Source organism: Staurois parvus, unplaced genomic scaffold (assembly GCF_062004578.1).
Source record: "Staurois parvus isolate SC_StPar_1 unplaced genomic scaffold, SC_StPar_1.0 ptg000299l, whole genome shotgun sequence".
In the NCBI taxonomy this organism is placed as follows: Eukaryota; Metazoa; Chordata; class Amphibia; order Anura; family Ranidae; genus Staurois; species Staurois parvus.
In genome coordinates this window covers 4,077,247-4,091,297 of record NW_028318095.1, presented here as the reverse complement: position 1 = coordinate 4,091,297, position 14,051 = coordinate 4,077,247, and the positions used below count along the sequence as shown (strand labels likewise).

The following is a 14,051-nucleotide window of genomic DNA, read 5'->3' as shown; positions in this document are numbered from 1 at the left end:
CACTGTTAATAAGGACACTGATTATCAGTGCAGCCCCAACAGGGTCCATCAATGCTGACAATAGTGTCCACCAGTGCTGCCAGTCAGTGTACATCAGTGTTGACAGCCAGTGTCCATCAGTGCTGCCAGTCAGTGTCCACCAGTGCTGCTAGCCAGTGCCCATCAGTGCTGCCTATCAGTGCCCTTTAGTTCCACCTATGCCCATCAGTGTCACCTATCAGTGCCCTTCAGTGTCGCATATCAGTTCAGTCTAATCAGTGTCTCCTTGTTAGTGCTCATCAGTGCAGCCTATCAGTGTCCATCAGTGCTGCCTATCAGTGCTGCCTAATCAGTGCTCATCAGTGCAGTCTATCAGTGCCCATCAGTGTTGTGTCTAAAAAAACTTTTGATGCTTATGCGGTATATACAAATGTCATAGAGAGCATCCAACCTCACTTTTGGGACCTGAGTATTATTGAGAGTAGATCATTTTTATTTATTTGCTTTTAAATCACTTATTTTTTTATTGATTTGTATGTAAATGTATATGTGTTATTTATTTGGTACAATTTTTGTACACCTTTTTTCTTCATTTACCTCTGCAACAATAGATCACTTATAAACATGATCTATGGCTTGCTGTAATCAGCACACAATAGATCAATACTGCTGTGATTTGTTGTTGTCGGTGAAGGTAGGGCAGAGCTGGATCATCAATGCCTTAGTTAAAGTAGAACTATGGACACAATTTTAAAAGATTACATATATGATGCAGTCCTTCCCTAGTATTTACACAGCAAGTTTGTTGAGTCCTCCAATGTAACATAGTTTTATTACCTGTTGATACTTCCAGTAGATACATTGTTTGCTGGCCATGCTGTCCAGCAAAAGTTAAATTTACAGAAATCACAGTCTCAGCTGTAAAATGGTCAAAGTATTTGTCATTCACCCAAAGAGACAAGGAATGCAGTAGATTGGAGAAAAAATAAATCTGTCTGTAGGAGGATAAACATGATGCATATCGGGTTTGGAGTTATGCAACTATAAAAGATTTGGAGTGGCAAAGATCAAGAAAAGGCCAGGATCATCAGGTATTTATTAAATATTTACTTGCACCAGCATAAAAAAACTCTGCACAGCTATATTTACAAGACAAAAACAGATCCAGTTACACAATTTTAAAGGTAGCCACCCAACTGACAGAAAATGTTTTGATGCCACTACATTTCCTCTTTTAAGAACGAAGCATTGTTTTTCCCTACACTGCTAAAAAGTGCTCTTAGGCTTTACTTGTGGTTGGGGGGGATAAAAAGACATGGCTGAGAGATGTTTTTATCTCCCACCAACTGCTCCTTTTAAGCTACAAAGGCAGTGGATGGGAGGTGTACATATCTCATGGGTGCAATGCTTTCCATTGTGGAGCAGTACAATTTATCCTTACTGGTGTGCTTGGTGAGCAATACCAGTCACCAGACGTTGAACTTTAAACTGAATAAGGCTATACTGCAACTGCATGCAATGGCTTGGGTTTTAAGAGGTTAAACCAGGTGGTCAGGTGACAACATAATCCCATATGGTCATATACAAGTACAGTTATGCTCACACAGCCATGGTAAGTGAATGTGCATAATTTCATATGCTGCTGCTTGAAATAATGGTTCCAATCATCATTGAACCATCTAATCATGCATTCAATATCAGTAAATTACTTGCTAGATACTGTATGTGTAGTCATTGGGTTCTTTGTGCAACCCTGAAAGGCAAGCACACCTTGGTGAGTTATACTTGCTGTTTTTCAATTCCTTTACAATGTGTCATTAGTCAGCAGTTTCCTCCCTTTGGTCATTCAGAGTAGCCAAACTTAAAGTCCATCTCTATCCAAGAAAAGCACCCAATCTCCCTCACCCCACCCATGCCTACTCATTCACAATAGGAAAAACTGAATCTGTCCCCACTAAACAGTGGAGCTAGAGATATTCCTGCCCCTCTGAAATGCTAGAGGAGATCCATGCCTCAGTTGAACAGGGGATTATTGCCCTTGTTGAACACCAGGTCTAAGGGGGGTTCTTGATCCCACTAAAAACCAATGACAACGGAAGTTCTTGGTTCCACTGAACTGAACTGAATGTTGGGGTGGAATTCTTTCTCTCACTAACCCCCAATATTATGATAGAAATTCTCCATCCCATCCATGACATTTTCTTTCCACTGATCACAAATGTTGAAGGGCAGTTTCTGTCTTACTATTGGTTTCGGGGGGAATATTTTTCTTTCCAATGAAGCTGATGTCAATGATGAGATTTTTTTCTTCATTCTATCATTGACATTCGGGTATTTTTCCTTCCACCATCCACTGGCTCCTGGGCTTTTTAAAGAACTGACCACCAATGCTGGGGCATTTTTTTAACCAACTAACCATTAACACCTGGTATTTTTTTCTTTTATTGACCAGCAATGTAAGGGATGCACTGGTATACAATATTTGGCATTGCACAACCTACCATATGGTGTAACTTACATACCCCTGCCACCTGTAATTTATGCACTATACAGTTATGTGTACTATATGTTAGACATTCCTGACCTCTGAATTCTATATGTTGTGTTGTACAGGATACACTCCTGACTGCTGTACTGTACAGTCTATGACTGCTGCATTCTATTATCTATTTATACATCAGATGGTTCTGGCCTCAGAAATCTGTAAATAATGCCGTAGGTTGCATAGTGCTGACCAAAATGTTTATTGAATTAACAGATGCTGGTTGTAAAAGTGGTTCGAAAGACAGAACATTTTTTTTGGCTTATTGCATTCTATGCACCCCATTCAGCCCCCTCCTCCCCTTTTACTTACCTGAGCCCCATCTCGATCCAGCAATGTGCATAAGAACACCCAGGTCTCTCTGTCCTTATTGGCTCACACAGCATTGAAAATTATTCCCTTCTGCTGTTGTCAATTACAGCCAGTGAGCCAATGAGGAGAGAGTGTGGGGGGGGGGGGGCAGTGCCATGCCTCACTTTGCATGTGAATGGACAATGTCCATTCACAAGAGCGTGGCTTGGGAGAGAGCCTGCTCGAGTGCCCCATAGCAAGAGGCTTGCTTCTGAGGGAACTCGGCAAGGGAGAAGGGCCAGGACTAGCAGCGAGGACTGAAAAAAGAGGATCAGGCTGCTCTGTGCAAAACCATTGCACAGAGCAGGTAAGTATAACATGTTTGTTATTTTTTTTTTTTTAAATTACAGCCTTCAGAATCAGTTTAGGTATCCACGAAAAAGAAAGCTAAACTACAATATACAAAATTACAGTTTAGCTTTCTTTTTGGTAGATACCTAAACTGTAATTTTGTATTTTGAGTGAAAATAATTGAATAAGTGGTATTGAATTTTTTTTTTTATGTATGGAATAGATAAATGTAAAACTTAATAAAATATTAATAAAAAAAAAACAAAAAACGAAAAAAAACAAAAGCTAAACTTTTTGTTTGCATATTAGTTCAAGGTCAATGACTTAGTATTGAAGTCTCTGGGTTGAAATAAATGTCAGGCAAGTAGGAGAGTTCTGCAGTGACACCTTCCATATTGCTTTAACACGTGTTATAAACCAGTTACCAATTACTCTTTCCTCCTCTTATTAATATGAGCTTGAAAGCACAAAGTCCAGGGCATCTCAAATAATATTTCAATGTTTTGAGTTTGGTGTAATGAAAACGAAACAATGACTGGTCATTTTTCATACACATCCCTGCATTGCCCAATTCTAATATAAGAGTTTCATAAACTCTAACAGATCTAAGGCTAGCATTGTGTTTATTTTATTAACAGTAATAAGGAATTTATATCAGAAGCATCCTGCTGATTTCTCTAATTAAATCTAGCTGCAAACTTCTCCTTGTAAGATATGCACCATAGAAAGTTCTTATGAAGACAGTTTTTATTCCCACTAAAACAAAATACATATTCCTACCACAAAGAAAAAAAAATACATAAGATTTTTTGCTGAATGAAATGATGCATAAAATAAAATGTACATGTTTGCAGATGAATAGACATTTATACACAAAATGATTGTGAGCTGCATTATTGAAGAGGGATTGTGCATTCCTTGTAACATGTGAGCATCCCTATTCTATACAACACTCTCCCTACCCCCTTCAGAAAAAAAAAAAAATGCTTGGCTTTGTACTGCTTTGCAATTCTATGAGAGCCAGGAGGCAGTAGGACCCGGCATCCTATCACAGACACAGGCAAAGCTGCTGCATGGCTCTATTTGTATTCAATGGCTTGTGCTCTCCGCATTAATAGTAATACAGATAACGGGTCACAATTCTGCACCGAAGAAAGGATTTGAATTCCACTGGACAGATACTGGCAAGAAAACCTCTTTTGCTGATCTCCTTTTCAAAGTCCTGAACTCGCTGGGGCTGTCATTTTGTCCCTTAAGCCAAAAAGGTCTTGTGTGAAAGTTGCATGCAATTCTGCGTGAATAATGGAAGTGACAGACTTGTGAAAGCAATACCATCAGAGAAGGTAAGTTTCAACCCAGACAAGTGTGTGATTTATCTGGCTGTACCTGAGGTTACGTTATTGTCACTGTATTCTATGCAATCAACTTTAATAACCCCAGGTATTGATTGAAAAAAAAAAAACACTTTCTTGTTAAAATAATATATGATTTGCTGTGTACATAACCTGCTACCTTTTGAAACTGCTGGAGCAAATGCGGTTAGGTTTTTGGAAAAGATTTGGATATTTTAAAATGCTTGATCTGCAGGATGCATTATGTTTATAACTGTTAACAAGGTAGCCATGATCTGCAAAGTGCAATAGCCAGCCAATCAGATATCATATTTCATCATTTCGGGGCAGTCAGAACAATGAAAGACAATTTTTGGTTGGTTGTACTTGGCTTGGTTTGGCTGCTGTACTTTACACATGGCTTTTTAAGGAATACAGTGTAACTTTTGCAGTTGATGCTAAGCATTTTTTTTATTGGTCATGTGTACTGTTTGTGTCAACAAATTATTTGTAGTAGGCATGTCTGGAGAACTTTAGGTGAAGAGACGGCATTGTATTCTATAGAGGGAGCACATCACTTATTTAAGCACCCCCCCCCCCAGATGGCATTGATCGGTTTAACACTTAATACCTCCTGCCATTGTATTTCTTATAATGGGAATCCAAGGTAGTAAATGTCCATAAAATTGATACACTGATTCAGTTTATTAAGCAGATCTATGCAGAACTCTTTTTGATTTAAGGGACATCTCTGTTACAAAGAAATAGTCTTGTATTTTACTCATGCATTACAGATTCAAGTACTATAGGGGTGAAAGTGTTCCCTATAAATTAGAGGGGTGTTGATTTTCACGCTACAGCAGGACAGCCATGCTAAGATATCATGCTTTGTAAGACAGGACTTGTGCTGCTTTGCATTTATACAATAAGGCTAGCTGCATTGTTAAAATGAATTTGCAAGATTTACTGAAAAGAAGGTGAAAGACTGAGCATTAAGGATGAGATGAATCTCTATGTGTGTGCAGTGCTCAGAATACCAACTGTGCAATTATCTGCAGTGCTCCCTGGCAGAATGTGAGGCTAAGCGGAGTCCGCACCTCCCCAACTGTTCCTCCTGTGCACTGAGGGAGTCACTGAGAACTCTGCAAGACTTTCACAGTCAAAGGCTGAATGAGAGACCTTTGCGGCTCTCTGCAGGGATCTGGGCAAGCAGAAAGGGTAATGGAGACTTTCTTGGAACCATTGGTACCTGTAGCTATAAAATTTAACCTCTACAATAAGCAGCTGAGCTTTCTGGCTTAGAAACCCGTCCTGCTGTGTCTAGATAATGCAGCCCTGCAGTCAGGTTTTGGTCAGTGGTGTTTAATGCAAAACCCAGCTTTTGTTTGTTTTATTTTCAGTAACATGGTGAATGGAGAGTGGTCATTTAAAGCTTCTTGCTGTTAGGCAAAATTCCCCATTTTGGTATTAATGATAAATTGTGCATAATGTTTTGATACCAAATTTGATAGTGTCTGTAAGTTTTTGTACTTATGAACTGATATTACATTTAAAGCTCTGATCCAGACAAGTAACTTCTTTGCATCACAAGTACCCCCCAATTACTTGACGCAACCGACACATACTAGGTCCCAAGTTTTCCCTTTTTCCTTTCGGGAAAGGAAGCACTAAAAGTCACATATCACAGCAAAACTCTGTGAGGAGGTTATGACAGACTCAGCCTGGAATTCAACCAGTCCATGCCCCCCCAACGTGTTTCTCTTCACCCCTGGAGCTTAGACATGGGGATTCTTTACTGCAGAATGAGGGTGTCTTTCTTTGGGTGCCAACATCACTGCCTGGGTAATGTGGAAACGTACCACTGGATGTCCAGTAGTTGGGCCCTCTTAGGCTCCATAGGTCAGCGTGGTATGATGACGTCATGGCAAGAGGACCAGTTGGTGTGGAAACAGGCTCCAGAACTACATCACTGGTCCCCTCTCCTAAATCTATGAGAGACATGTGGTGACTGACTTAGGTAGGGGCAAATGGCTTTGTGGGAAAGTTACCTTACCCTAAATTAAGAAAAAAAGGTTGCCAATGGGTGAGAAAGAGGTGTCAGGAAGAGATGGATGGGGTGGGTGGGGTTATTTTCAAAGATGTGCTTTAAAGAGAAAAAAATACTTTTTTCTATTGAATTCCTTCCTGTAGAAAAATGGAGATGTCCCCTGTCTTCTCTTGATCCTAGGAAACAATGGCTATACCCCCCTTCCTGATGTTTGAAGTTCATGGAGGATGAAGAATACGTTCACACTGACTGTCACAAATGAATGTATTATTATCTCACTCGGCAATACCAGATTTCATAACAAAAATAAAAATAATATTGTCTTAGCAATACCACATTTCACCAACAGATGGTAATTTGAGCAGATTATGTAATTGTAGATATTGTTTTTCCTGCAGTTGGTACATAGGCAGTTAAAAAAGGAGAGTATAGTTCCCCTAAAAACTTCTTTAAATGATAAGTAAAGCTAATGTGTTTTTGCTCGATGTTGAAAAGTTGAACCACCTGAACAAACCCATATATCTTAATAGGAATCTGGTGACCCCAAAAACAAAAAGGTGCTGTGGCTGCATTTATTTTCATTTTTCAAGCCAAGAATACTTTCAACAAGTATAGAGAATACCTGTTGATCTTGCCAGGAATGCACTGTCTTTGTCACTTCCTGTGAGCTGAAAAGTCAACAAAATGTTATCTTTTTGCATAAACCCCTATTTCCATTAACTACCATGTATTGAAGAAGAGCAAAGGCAAACATATTTGAAGTCCGGAATATGTGACATCCATAACTGCTTCAGTACACAGAGTGGAGAAGTAGGTGTAGCTACAGGATGGGACAAGAAATTAACTACTCATAGGACTACCAGAAGAAAATAAAAGGAAAAAGCTGAATTCCAAAAAACATAACCCATCTCTCAGGGAATGAGCGCACAGTGCCACATCCCAGCCAACAACACTAAATCTAGAAGGTACACACCTTTAAAGAATAAGGGACTTTTTAGGCAGTGTACTAAACAATAAACATAGATAAAATTAATTTTTTTTTCAAATTAAACTCCATTAACCACTTTCCCGCTGCCCTGTAGCAGATATACTGCTACAGGGTAGTGCAAAATCACGTATATATATATATATATATATATATATGTGATTTGGAATTTCAGGGTAGGGGGCATGCACGAGTCATGCGCTCCCTAACCGTGCCACTATTCGTGGCCTTGGCTGTCAATCACCGGATCCTGGTCGGTGATTACTCGCCAGCATCCAGTGATTGCGGAGCATTACCAACGGAGGGAGAGAACTTTATGTCAACAATACAGTTCTCTCCCGTCAGCTCCAGCACACTGCTTTGCATGGCTCTGCATAGCAGAGCCATGCAAAGCAGTGTGCTTACAGTTGAAAGCACTAACACAACCCACAGTAAAATAGCACACAGCAAACAGTTAACCCTTTGATTGACTCACATGTTAACCCCTTCCTGCCCAGTGCTATTAGTACAGTGTCAGTGCTTTTTTTTAGCACTGATCACTGTATTTGTGTCAGTTCTCCTTAGTGTCAAAATGCCCACCACAGTCCCACAAATCACTGATCACTGCCATTACTAGTAAAAATAAAAAATAAAATAAAAAATCCCATTATATATACCACCATTTGTAAATGATATAACTTTCACGTAAACCAATTAATTTACACATATTGCTATGTTTTCTAGCAAAGACATGCAGCAGAATACATTTTGGCCTACATTTATGACGAAATTAGATTTTTGACATTTTTTTACTGGACATGTTTAACCCCTGGGCGCTGGCGCCTCCTGGCCCTCTAAGGGTTTCAAAAGCTGGGAGACGGGGAGGGGTTTTAGGGTCTTATGATCGGAAAAGGTCCCGATCGCAAGAGGAGATAGGGACATTTCCATGAGTACTGAACATGTGTGCTGGAAACGCGCAGAGCACGCACTCTCAGCACATATGTTTTTCTTAATTGTATGAAATTGTGCGGCCGCTCGGCCTCAAGGCACATTTACGTGTGACCAACACCAAGAGGTTAATAGCTAAAAGTCAAAAATATTGTTTGTTTCTCAAAATTGTCTATCTTTTTTTTTTTATAGAGCAAAAAATAAAAACGCAGAGATGATCAAATACCACTGAAAGAATACTCTATTGACGGGAAAAAAGGACCTACATTTCATTTGGGTGCAGCGTTGCATGACTGAACAATTGTCAGTTAAAGTAACGCAACGTAGTAACACAAAAAATGGCCTGGTCAGGAAGGGGGGTAAATCCTCTGAAGGGCAAGTGATTAAACAAACTGAAGTTAGAAGCTGATTGGCTGCCATGCACAGCAGTACCAGAATTTGTACTCTCCAGTTTTAGTAAATCAACCCCGAATAATCTGAGATGTATAGAGAGGAGGAGAAGCTGCCTGACCTGCCAAAAGTTATTTCTGAAATTGATATTATAGCATCTGTTAGATAGATTGATTTTTGGTGGTTTGCACTGCCTAAAGAACTAGAGAGAGCATCTGAGTTCTCAACCACTTTAATAGTTACAGATATAAAGAAAACATCACATTTCCAAAAAAATCAAAGTCTAACTCCGGTTTTGTTGAGAAAAAAAACAATACCCTGTAGGTTATCTATATAAACTGGAGATATAGCTCTATCTGTTAGGGATACATATCTATATATGAAGGGACATTGTTACAGATTCTCAGCTTTTTGTGTTGTGAAATTAAAAAAATATGTTTGTTTCACCGTGTGCTTTTAAGATTTCTTAATGTGAGGGTATGCTTTCATTAGAACCACCTGAGCAAATCTCAGAGTTCTAATGAGGTGTCTTCATCCCTTTAGTAGACAAACCTTAGGCTGCATTTGGAAGGGTGACCTGGGGTGTGAAGTTTCTTGTGATCAGAGGCAGCAGAGGCAATAAAACTGCTATTGAAACATACAAACTGGCCAATTAGCTGTTGGCAGCATGTGCGCAATCAGAACCTGCAGAAACATTGGCACTGGGTGCACATTCTCTATGCCCAGGGTCAGTTGGAGGCTCTATTTGAATGTAACTGCTTAGATGAATGGCTACATATGAACAGCAGAGTACAAATTTGATATTCGCTGCTGGCAGCTGCTGCTGTTGTACACAGCATGTGCAGGCAACTTTTAGAACTGCCAGTCATGTGAATGTAGCCTAAGGAAGCATCGTATTGAAAAAAAAAATGCTATTGCAGGGATGCCAAAAATGTTGATTTACTATATATATATATCTCAGTGCAGACTTCAGAGAAATCCAGTAAGTCAACATTTCTGGGGGCATTGCTGTATAGAACACCTCAAAGTTTTCATATTCAAAAGAATTGGCATTTGACAGGTTCAGAAATAACAGATACAAATAGACAGACACAGTAGCTGTTAGTAATATGTGGATGTAAACCTCCGACAAGAAATATGAACAAAGCATATCCCTCTATAGTGTGTACTTGTCTCAACTAACCATTTGCCTTCCAGAGGATTCACCCCCCCTTCCTGACCAGGCCATTGTTTGCGATACGGCACTGCATTACTTTAACTGACAATTGCGCGGTCATGCAATGCTGCACCCAAATTAAATTTATGTCCTTTATTTATTTATTTGATCACCTGTGCAATTTTTATGTTTTGCGCTATAAACAAAAAAAAGACTGACAATTTAACTTTTTGCTATTAAACATGTCCAATAAAAAAATGTACAAAATCAAATTTCCTCATAAATTTAGGCCACAATGTATTCTGCTCCATGTCTTTGGTAAAAAAAAATCCCAATACGTGTAAATTAATTGGTTTATGTGAAAATTATAGTATTTACAAATGGCTGTATACATACTGGAATTTTTTTTTTTTTTTACTAGTAGTGGCGGTGATCAGCAACTTATAGCTGGACTGTGGCGGGCATTCTGATGCTGGGGAAAACTGAATTGGTGTCATTGACATCCCTAGTGACAACAACACAGTGATCAGTGCTAATAAAAAGCACTGACACTGTACTAATGGTACTGTGCAAGAAGGGGTTAACATGTGGGGCAATTAAAGGGTTAACTGTGTGCTGTTTTACTATGTGGGCTGTGTGTGTGTTTCACTGTAAGCACACTGCTTTGTATGACTCTGCTATGCAGAGCCATACAAAGCAGTGTGCAGGAGCTGGCAGGAGAGATATCTGTATTGTTTACATACAGGTCTCTCCTCCATTGGAAATCCTCGGAGATCTCCGGTGGAAAATGACTGTCCGGGACCTGGTGATTAACAGCTAAGGCTGCAAATGGCGCCATGCATGCGTCCCCTACCCGTAACTGCAAAATCAAGTATATATATGTGATTTTGCACACCCATGCTGCCCTATAGCAGTATTTCTGCTATAGGGCGCCGCAGAAGTGGTTGAGAGCCTTAAGTGGCATTTCTGCCTGCTGCTTCATTCCTCTAATATAAGCATGAATCACTTCTGACAGTTTTCCTGACACCAACAGAAAAATGGTGATGGGAGGGACTCCCAGCTGATTGACAGCCTCAGCTCTGTTCCTGTGCACTCTGTGAAGGGGGGGGGTGTGTCCCTTCCATCCAATCAGTTCTCAGAGTTCTCCTCACTGGAGAAACTCTGCAGAGTTTAGCTTCAGCTCTCTGCCCCCTTTTTCTGGCAGCTGATGCTAGCTTTTATACTTTCAGGACTTTGAACAGATGTAGAGAAGAGAAGATGCAGATAAACAGGTAAACCTTATTTAGGAGGATTTGTTTTATCTCTGCGTATCACCTAAGGCCAGTCACTTCACTGGGTATACGTAAGAGTGTACAACCACTTTAAGTGTAAATGGTTTATTTACCAATTATTCATGTTATGTTATTTTTTTTTTTAAATGGAAGAGGAATTTTCATTTAAAGGTAACTAAGGAGTTGTGGTCTTGGGAAGATTTACACAAATAAGTAGTGAACTTTGCTCAATACTGTAATTACATTGAAGAGCAGTGTTGACGGCTTCTGGCAAGTCCCCTTTTGCCTGAGCTGAAAATATCAACAAAGCAGATAAAATATAAATCCCATCAATACCTTTAAAAAAAGGTTAGCTTATCTTTTAGGTTTTCTGGTACTTTAACTATCAAGATTATGTTGCTTGAGAGAAAATGTTTAAAGTTTCTTAACATCACGCGGTCATTACTGAGTATGCTGCAGCAGCTCAAAGCGTTCACATCAATTGAGTGTACTGACAAGTGGGCTGGAAAATAGACAATCTACTTAATTTCAGTTTGTAAATCACTCAGATGCTTCCAGCTGGATGGGCAGAGGTGCATTGCAGCAGAGGAGAGCCTGGACTGAATTGTGCTGAGTGTACAGCACCCAGATGCATAGGTTGACAGCAGAAGGGCTATCCATTCTGGCACTCCTGTCTGCACTCTCCACTGTCTGTCACCATCAGCAGCTCTTCCAGTGTTTGTTCACCTTCAAGTGAATTATTAAATCAAATGCAAAGAGAAACTGATCAGTGTGTCTTTGCCTATATTTATATTTGTTATTCAGGATTTGCAATCTAAGCCATGCCTGCACCACATACATAGAGATACAGCATACTGCTGCGAAAGAACGGTAGCTGGAGTATGTGCAGAGAATACAGTGAGATGTTTAAACTAGCAATCAAACACAAGCAGAGGTATTTATGAAGGCAAACAGCAAACTGTATTAAAGGGTAACTCTACTTTCTTAAAAAAAATATAGCAAATTAAAACATAATACAGAATTTACAAGTGCTACTGCCATATTGTAATGTAATGTTATTAAAAATTACCTTCCCATTTCGGTGATGTAAAATACAATGCAATATGACAACCTGGAGGCATTCTGTACACTATTGTACATGTACAATGCCTCCAAAAATGTAATTTTCTTCTTCTTCCAAATGTCTGAACTAAGATACAAGGCAGATATTAGGCAGAATTTGCAATAAAAATTATATTTTTTGGTGAGATACTTTTTAAGGGTTAAATACTTCTAAAGGGATGCAGACACTGCCGCTTTTCTTATCAGACTCAAGACTAATGCAGGCCATACATGAGTCGAATTCTGAAAGAATTTTCTTTTGAAAATTGTAACTAAGATGTTCGTGCAGCCATCGAATTTGAGTGATCGGGCATATTAGAAATGTTTTTAAAAATGAACGAATTTCTAATCAATGATGGGAGAAGCATGCAAGAAATATAGTTGAAAAAGAAATGACCATGAGCCATGACCTAGAAAGAAAAGAAGACCCCCAGCCACCCATATTCTTTTCTGTAGCAATATGAGGTGAAATTGAAGGCTTGGTTGGTCGAATTTCAAAATCAGTGGTGGCACCATCGAATTACAAAACACACAAAATTTCTGATTTTCTAAAGGAAATTGGTTCAGAGTTCGACCCATGTATGGCTTACATAAAACTGCACCAGCTAATTATAATGAACCAGACCCTCCCATTCAGAATCGGTCTGCAAAATACCTGGTCAAGCAAACAGCTATTTCTTCAGAGCAGAAAAAGGTAGGAATCTGCAACAAACTGCGTTAAAATCCTTGCAATGTACATAGCTCACCCAGAGGGGACTGTTTTTTTTCTCAACAAAAGTGGAGTTACTTTTTGAGCCTTATAAACCAACCAGATTTCATCTGTTCTATTCAAAATCCATTGATTTGTACCGCGTTTAGCTGTGATGGACTTCTGTAGATTTCTTATCGTTATTGCTGTCTTATTATATAAGTCTAGAGTTTCAAGACCAAAACATAAATAATTACTGCTTTTCTGAAAAATAACACTCTCTACCATTTTTTTTTTTTTGGTGCACATAAAAAGACTTAAGCCCCGTACACACGATGAGAATATTGGACGAATAATCATCCTTCTTTTTTTGCATGCTAGTCACATGTCGAAAGTGAAGATGTTACTAAAGTTATGAAAAGTGACGTTATGTATTTGTATTGTATTTTCAGGCAAAAACTGTTCTGATTAAACAAAAATGGTAAGATTTGATATCATACGAGAAAAATTTTGGTGCTTGTTCCTTCAAATAATTTTTGATGAAAGCTGTGTACTAACAATCAGACTAATGTACAATCACTTTGTAAGCAGCATTTTTTGCACAATTTTCTAATTGTGTGTACAGATACATTCACAACTATGAGTTGTGGTAATGCTTGTGTTTCCATAACTCATACCAATACAAGTGTTGTGCCGCCATTCATTTTCAAATGTTCCTACATTGTATAAAGTGAATGTATCTGCATTGCAGCACAAACTATGTAGAGTAGCGTACTGCCATGCTATGTAGAAAAAAGGGTGCATGCCCCATTTTCAAATGAATGGGCTAAATAAAAAAACCCTGCCCTCCGTTATCCCTATATCCCTAGTGCAGATGCTGCTGTGAGATGTGCACCCCATAAGCATCTAATAGTAAAATATAAGAGAATTGCAGTGTAACTGAAAAAAATTGTGATGCATAATATGTGAAAGCAATAATATTACCCATGTTC

The 14,051-nt window shown here is 39.0% G+C and overlaps 1 protein-coding gene across 1 annotated transcript in view; it reads left to right on the top strand.

Annotated features, from left to right (window-relative positions):
* Positions 1 to 4,204: 4,204 nt before the first annotated feature.
* ROBO1 (roundabout guidance receptor 1) overlaps positions 4,205 to 14,051 on the top strand; it is a 1,375,987-nt gene continuing 1,366,140 nt past the window's right edge. Inside the window, exon 1 of the mRNA XM_089682911.1 lies at positions 4,205 to 4,506. The gene's annotated coding sequence lies outside the window, so the exon portion shown is untranslated. The remainder of the gene's footprint in view (positions 4,507 to 14,051) is intronic.